The sequence below is a fragment of the Coregonus clupeaformis genome, unplaced genomic scaffold (assembly GCF_020615455.1).
Source record: "Coregonus clupeaformis isolate EN_2021a unplaced genomic scaffold, ASM2061545v1 scaf2024, whole genome shotgun sequence".
In the NCBI taxonomy this organism is placed as follows: domain Eukaryota; kingdom Metazoa; phylum Chordata; class Actinopteri; order Salmoniformes; family Salmonidae; genus Coregonus; species Coregonus clupeaformis.
In genome coordinates, this window is record NW_025535478.1 from 21,456 (window position 1) to 29,687 (window position 8,232).

The following is an 8,232-nucleotide window of genomic DNA, read 5'->3' on the forward strand; positions in this document are numbered from 1 at the left end:
ATTTCTGGATGACGATCATGCCATGCTGACTCTCTCTGACTCTGAAAATGAATCAGACGGTGAGGAAATCCCTGATTGTAAAAACATTTTCATTGAACCAGACATTGTAGAGTTTATGATGACAGTGATGGGGAAGAAACGGCGATCAACAGTATTGTTGTCGCGGAAGAAGTTGACCGAGTTTTGAAATCAGTGGAATGCCCTTTGGAAGCAGAGTATGATAGATAAGGAGATGGAGAAAATTCTGGCGTTTGATTGGAAATATGTAGAGGGAGTCGAAAAGAGAACACCCAGAATGCTGTTGTATAAAACACCTGTCTACGGATTACATCTTCAAACTAAGGGCAACCATGGCATCCATGACAGAGAGTGAGAAGCGTCCATCCATGTATACGGGTAAGAGAGTCTAGCTAGCTACATTTTCAGATATTATAAGTTTCTACTTTTGTCAGAAAGTCGTTTTCATTGCAAGTTAAAGAGTACTGTTAGCTAGCTAGCTAACGTTAGCTGGCTGGCTCGCAAGCTAAAGTTATGTGTCTGATCTGTGAAGTAATATTATTAATTATATCAGAAAGCCATTTGCATTGACAGTTAGAGCCTAATGTTAGCTAGCTAGCTAACATTGAACCTAGTTGGTTAGCTTTAGCTACCTGCAGATTCATGCATGGTGGCTAGCTATGACAATTCGTTTGTATTGCTAGTAGTATGGGTTGGGATTATTGCCACATTCAAAACAATTGGGAACTTGGAAATGGGAACTCGGAAATCTCTGACTTCCAACTTCAGTGCGTTCAAGACAACTGGGGAAAAAACGAGCTCCGACTGGCTAAATCGTTTTGAACGGTCATCCAAACCGGAATTCCAACTCGGGAACTCTGGCCTCTTTCTAGAGCCCCGACTTTCCAACCTGAAGATCACTGACGTCAAGTTCCCAGTTGTCTTCAAAGCACCATTAGATTCATTGTTTAGTTTGCTAGCAAGCTATCTACATGTCTAAACAAAAGACTCCACTTTGCCAGATGATTACATGAGCCAAGTTAGCCAGGTGTATCTGAGGGTGATTACGGCCATCTATTGTATTTAATGAACATGTGTCCATGTCTAGACTATAGTGACCCATCCACTCAGCTAGATGTGGCTAGGGGGTAGTTATAGCATTTCTTTCACATGACCCATCAATTTAGACAAGTGTGTCTGGGTAAGAATCATCTAATAATTATACAATATTTATACAATATTTATCTGGACACTTTCTATTTTTGATATTGCTACTATGCAAATATGCAAGTAACCATTTCACTGTACCGTTTACACCTTCTGTATCCTGTGCATGTGACAAATAAACATAGATTTGATTTAATATAGTATGATGTTTACCAGAGACGGTAATGTGAAGAACAACATGACCTGCACCAAAGTCAGATTAGGATATAGGCCAAGGACTAGATAAAGTGTATTTTTGCTACTATTTTCACCACTTTTAGTCTTGAAATCTTTGGTTGTTTACTACACTACCGTACTCACTCTGTTTAGCACATGGCCTCACGTGAATCCTTAAAGAGGTGGGTGGGGCTAAGGCTTGGCCTCATGTGAATCCTTAAAGAGATGGGTGGGGCTAAGGCTTGGCCTCACATGTGAATCCTTAAAGAGATGGGTGGGGCTAAGGCTGAAGAGGGCGTGAACGATGCTGAGTGGGTGTAGACAAAAAAGAGCTCTCCAGTAAGTGTACCAAAATATTCAAGGGCCATTTTCTCAAAAGTGGGGTTACAAGTTATATCAACTTTTAAAGCAGAATAACTTTCCCATTGCTCTTCAACTAGAGTGTATGATATAACATTTTCTAGCTCTGAGTCTCTACTTTTATCCAATGTAAAAAACACAATTTCTAATTTTGTTACATAGATCCGAACCAAGCCACATGACCCAAAAGTGATCTGAATTGTAGTAATTTCATAGTTGTGACATTTCAGATGTATACAGTATATCAGAATGTTTAACAAAGTAGTTTGGATGTAGTGAACTACGTTTTGAAACTAACTTTAGGTAAGAAACCTAAATCTTTCTCAAGGGTTGCTTTAGTGTAGCTTAACTTCTTCCAGTGTGAAGTAATTGGTAGTTTGGTAAACTATATTTAGGGTAGGGGTTAGGAGTTAGGGTTAGGGTAGGGGTTAGGTTAGGTTAGGTTAGGTTAGGGTTAGGTAGTTAGGGGGTTAGGTTAGGGCAGGGTAGGGTTAGGGCCAGGGCAGGAAGAGGCAGGTCAGGTTAGGGTCAGGCGTAGGCAGTGTAGGTTAGGGTTGAAGTTAGGTAGCAGAGGGTTGGGTTTAGGCTAGGCAGGTTAGGGTGAGGTTGCCAGAAGAAGAAGAAGAAGAGGGTTAGGGTTGAAGAAGGAGTTAGTAGTAGTTTGGTAAACTATATTTTCGGAGTAGCTTCCACAACACTGGTGTGTGTGTGTGTTTGTGGCATACAGGCCCATGCGGTGCAGTGTGTGTGTGTGTGTGTGTGTGTGTGAGAGAGACTTACAGGCCCGTGCAGTGCATTGTGTGGAGGTGTTGAGAGCAGGGTGCGTCCCCAGGCAGGTGAGAGAGAGACTTACAGGCCCGTGCAGTGCATTGTGTGGAGGTGTTGAGAGCAGGGTGCGTAGGCAGGTGAGAGAGAGACTTACAGGCCCGTGCAGTGCATTGTGTGGAGGTGTTGAGAGCAGGGTGCGTCCTCAGGCAGGTGAGAGAGAGACTTACAGGCCGTGCAGTGCATTGTGTGGAGGTGTTGAGAGCAGGGTGCGTCCCCAGGCAGGTGAGAGAGAGACTTACAGGCCCGTGCAGTGCATTGTGTGGAGGTGTTGAGAGCAGGGTGCGTCCCCAGGCAGGTGAACAGAGAGTTGTTGAGGTCTGGGATCCAGACTGCAGTACGGAGAGACATTGTTGGCTGGCCACGCCCCTTCACCCCCAAGCCACGCCCCCTCCCTGGTGCAATAACAACCAGAATAACAATCATTTAAATTGTTAGGAGCCTTTCTGTGTGTGTGTGTGTGTGTGTGTGTGTGTGTGTGTGTGTGTGTGTGTGTGTGTGTGTGTGTGTGCACCTGTACCTGTGCCGCAGGTTTGTTTTTCCAGCGTAGTGAAGGGGGGCAGCCCCCGGCCATGAACAGCCCAGGTTGAGGGAGGAGTAGTTACAGCAGCTGGCAGAACAGAGCAGGAGGGGGAACCATCTGGAGGGTCTGGGGGACACGGGGACAACATACAGCGCAACACTGTGTTGACTGTGTTGTTATTGTAGGTGTGTGGATGTGTGTGTGTGTGTGTGTGTGTGCCTGTGTTTGTGTGTGTGTGTTTGTGTCAGTGTGTGTGTGTGATTGTGTGTGTGAGTGTGTGTGGTGTGTGTTTATGTGGTTATAAACTCAGCAATAAAATAAACGTCCCTTTTTCAGGACCCTGTCTTTCAAAGATAATTCGTAAAAATCCAAATAACTTCACAGATCTTCTTTTTAAAGGGTTTAAACACTGTTTCCCATGCTTGTTCAATGAACCATAAACAATTAATGAACATGAACCTGTGGAACGGTCGTTAAGACACTAACAGCTTACAGATGGTAGGCAATTAAGGTCACAGTTATGAAAACTTAGGACACTAAAGAGGCCTTTCTACTGACTCTGAAAAACATCAAAAGAAAGATGCCCAGGGTCCCTGCTCATCTGTGTGAATGTGCCTTAGGCATGCTGCAAGGAGGCATGAGGACTGCAGATGTGGCCAGGGCAATAAATTGCAATGTCCGTACTGTGAGACGCCTAAGACAGCGCTACAGGGAGACAGGACGGACAGCTGATCGTCCTCGCAGTGGCAGACAACGTGTAACAAAACCTGCACAGGATCGGTACATCCGAACATCACACCTGCGGGACAGGTACAGGATGGCAACAACAACTGCCTGAGTTACACCAGGAACACACAATCCCTCCATCAGTGCTCAGACTGTCCGCAATAGGCTGAGAGAGGCTGGACTGAGGGCTTGTAGGCCTGTTGTAAGGCAGGTCATCACCAGACATCACCGACAAAAATGTCGACTATGGGCACAAACCCACTGTCGCTGGACCAGACAGGACTGGCAAAAAGTGCTCTTCACTGATGAGTCGCGGTTTTGTCTCACCAGGGGTGATGGTCGGATTCGCGTTTATCATCGAAGGAATGAGCATTACACCGAGGCCTGTACTCTGGAGCGGGATCGATTTGGAGGTGGACGGTCCGTCATGGTCTGGGGCGGTGTGTCACAGCATCATCGGACTGAGCTTGTTGTCATTGCAGGCAATCTCAACGCTGTGCGTTACAGGGAAGACATCCTCCTCCCTCGTGGTACCCTTCCTGCAGGCTCATCCTGACATGACCCTCCAGCATGACAATGCCACCAGCCATACTGGTCGTTCTGTGCGTGATTTCCTGCAAGACAGGAATGTCAGTGTTCTGCCATGGCCAGCGAAGAGGCCAGATCTCAATCCTATTGATCACGTCTGGGACCTGTTGGATTGGAGGGTGAGGGCTATGGCCATTCCCCCCAGAAATGTCCAGGAACTTGCAGGTGCCTTGGTGGAAGTGTGGAGTAACATCTCACAGCAAGAACTGGCAAATCTGGTGCAGTCCATGAGGAGGAGATGCACTTCAGTACTTAATGCAGCTGGTGGCCACACCAGATACTGACTGTTACTTTGGATTTTGACCCCCCTTTGTTCAGGGACACATTATTCAATTTCTGTTAGTCACATGTCTGTGGAACTTGTTCAGTTTATGTCTCAGTTGTTGAATCTTGTTATGTTCATACAAATATTTACACATTAAGTTTGCTGAAAATAAACGCAGTTGACAGTGAGAGGATGTTTCTTTTTTTGCTGAGTTTATACAGTGGGGAGAACAAGTATTTGATACACTGCCGATTTCGCCGATTTTCCTACTTACAAAGCATGTAGAGGTCTGTCATTTTTATCATAGGTACACTTCAACTGTGAGAGACGGAATCTAAAACAAAAATCTCGAAAATCACATTGTACGATTTTTAAGTATTTAATTAGCATTTTATTGCATGACATAAGTATTTGATACATCAGAAAAGCAGAACTTAATATTTGGTACAGAAACCTTTGTTAGCAATTACAGAGATCATACGTTTCCTATAGGTCTTGACCAGGTTTGCACACACTGCAGCAGGGATTTTGGCCCACTCCTCCATACTGACCTTCTCCAGATCCTTGAGGTTTCGGGGCTGTCACTGGGCAATACGGACTTTCAGCTCCCTCCAAAGATTTTCTATTGGGTTCAGGTCTGGAGACTGGCTAGGCCACTCCAGGACCTTGAGGTGCCTCTTACGGAGCCACTCCTTAGTTGCCCTGGCTGTGTGTTTCGGGTCGTTGTCTTGCTGGAAGACCCAGCCACGACCCGTCTTCAATGCTCTTACTGAGGGAAGGAGGTTGTTGGCCAAGATCTCGCGATACATGGCCCCATCCATCCTTCCCTCAATACGGTGCAGTCGTCCTGTCCCCTTTGCAGAAAATCATCCCCAAAGAATGATGTTTCCACCTCCATGCTTCACGGTTGGGATGGTGTTCTTGGGGTTGTACTCATCCTTCTTCTTCCTCCAAACACGGCGAGTGGAGTTTAGACCAAAATGCTCTATTTTTGTCTCATCAGACCACATGACCTTCTCCCATTCCTCCTCTGGATCATCCAGATGGTCATTGGCAAACTTCAGACGGGCCTGGACATGCGCTGGCTTGAGCATGGGGACCTTACATGCGCTGCAGGATTTTAATCCATGACGGCGTAGTGTGTTACTAATGGTTTTCTTTGAGACTGTGGTCCCAGCTCTCTTCAGGTCATTGACCAGATCCTGCCGTGTAGTTCTGGGCTGATCCCTCACCTTCCTCATGATCATTGATGCCCCACGAGGTGAGATCTTGAATGGAGCCCCAGACCGAGGGTGATTGACCGTCATCTTGAACTTCTTCCATTTTCTAATAATTGCGCCAACAGTTGTTGCCTTCTCACCAAGCTGCTTGCCTATTGTCCTGTAGCACATCCCAGCCTTGTGCAGGTCTACAATGGTATCCCTGATGTCCTTACACAGCTCTCTGGTCTTGGCCATTGTGGAGAGGTTGGAGTCTGTTTGATTGAGTGTGTGGACAGGTGTCTTTTATACAGGTAACGAGTTCAAACAGGTGCAGTTAATACAGGTAATGAGTGGAGAACAGGAGGGCTTCTTAAAGAAAAACTAACAGGTCTGTGAGAGCCGAATTCTTACTGGTTGGTAGGTGATCAAATACTTATGTCATGCAATAAAATGCAAATTAATTACTTAAAAATCATACAATGTGATTTTCTGGATTTTTGTTTTAGATTCCGTCTCTCACAGTTGAAGTGTACATATGATAAAAATTACAGACCTCTACATGCTTTGTAAGTAGGAAAACCTGCAAAATCGGCAGTGTATCAAATACTTGTTCTCCCCACTGTATGTGTGTGTTTGTCGTGTCGTGTATGTGTAATTGTTTGCCAGTGTGTGTGTGAGGTCAGGGGTTAGGGGTTAGAACTCAGAGGTTACTCACAGTGGACGGTGAGGCTGATGGTCTTGAGAGAGCGGGTGTTGTGGTACATGTTCTGAGACTGACAGGTGTAGGTACCTGTGTTTATCCGCAGAATCCTAGTGATGGTGAACTGGGGTCCTGTGTACACCTGGCTGGATTAGAACCAATATAAAAAAACACCAGGCTTGATTAGAACCAATATATAAAACACCAGGCCGGATTAGAACCAATATATAAAACACCTGGCTGGATTAGAACCAATATAAAAAACACCTGACTGGGATTAGAACCAATATATAAAACACCTGACTGGGATTAGAATCAATATATAAAACACCTGACTGGGATTAGAACCAATATATAAAACACCTGGCTGGATTAGAACCAATATATAAAACACCTGGCTGGGATTGGAACCAATATTTTAAACACCTGGCTGGGATTAGAACCAATAAAACACCTGGCTGGATTAGAACCAATATATAAAACACCTGGCTGGATTAGAACCAATATATAAAACACCTGGCTGGGATTAGAACCAATATATTAAACACCTGGCTGGGATTAGAACCAATAAAACACCTGGCTGGATTAGAACCAATATATAAAACACCTGACTGGGATTAGAACCAATATATAAAACACCTGTCTGGATTAGAAGCAATATATAAAACACCTGACTGGGATTAAAACCAATATATACAACACTTGACTGGGATTAGAACCAATATATAAAACACCTGACTGGGATTAGAACCAATATATAAAACACCTGTCTGGATTAGAAGCAATATATAAAACACCTGACTGGGATTAAAACCAATATATACAACACTTGACTGGGATTAGAACCAATATATAAAACACCTGGCTGGATTAGAACCAATATATAAAACACCTGACTGGGATTAGAACCAATATATAAAACACCTGACTGGGATTATAATCAATATATAAAACACCTGACTGGGAATAGAACCAATAAATAAAACACCTGGCTGGATTAGAACCAATATATAAAACACCTGGCTGGGATTAGAACCAATATATAAAACACCTGACTGGATTAGAACCAATATATAAAACACCTGACTGCGATTAGAACCAATATATAAAACACCAGATTGGGATTAGAACAGCAAATGCATCCAACACATTTGTAGAGTCACAAGCTTGATGTAGTCATTGCATGCTAGGAATATACAGTGGGGAAAAAAAGTATTTAGTCAGCCACCAATTGTGCAAGTTCTCCCACTTAAAAAGATGAGAGAGGCCTGTAATTTTCATCATAGGTACACGTCAACTATGACAGACAAATAGAAGAAAAAAAATCCAGAAAATCACATTGTAGGATTTTTAATAAATTTATTTGCAAATTATGGTGGAAAATAAGTATTTGGTCACCTACAAAACAAGCAAGATTTCTGGCTCTCACAGACCTGTAACTTCTTCTTTGAAGAGGCTCCTCTGTCCTCCACTCGTTACCTGTATTAATGGCACCTGTTTGAACTTGTTATCAGTATAAAAGACACCTGTCCACAACCTCAAACAGTCACACTCCAAACTCCACTATGGCCAAGACCAAAGAGCTGTCAAAAGACACCAGAAACAAAATTGTAGACCTGCACCAGGCTGGGAAGACTGAATCTGCAATAGGTAAGCAGCTTGG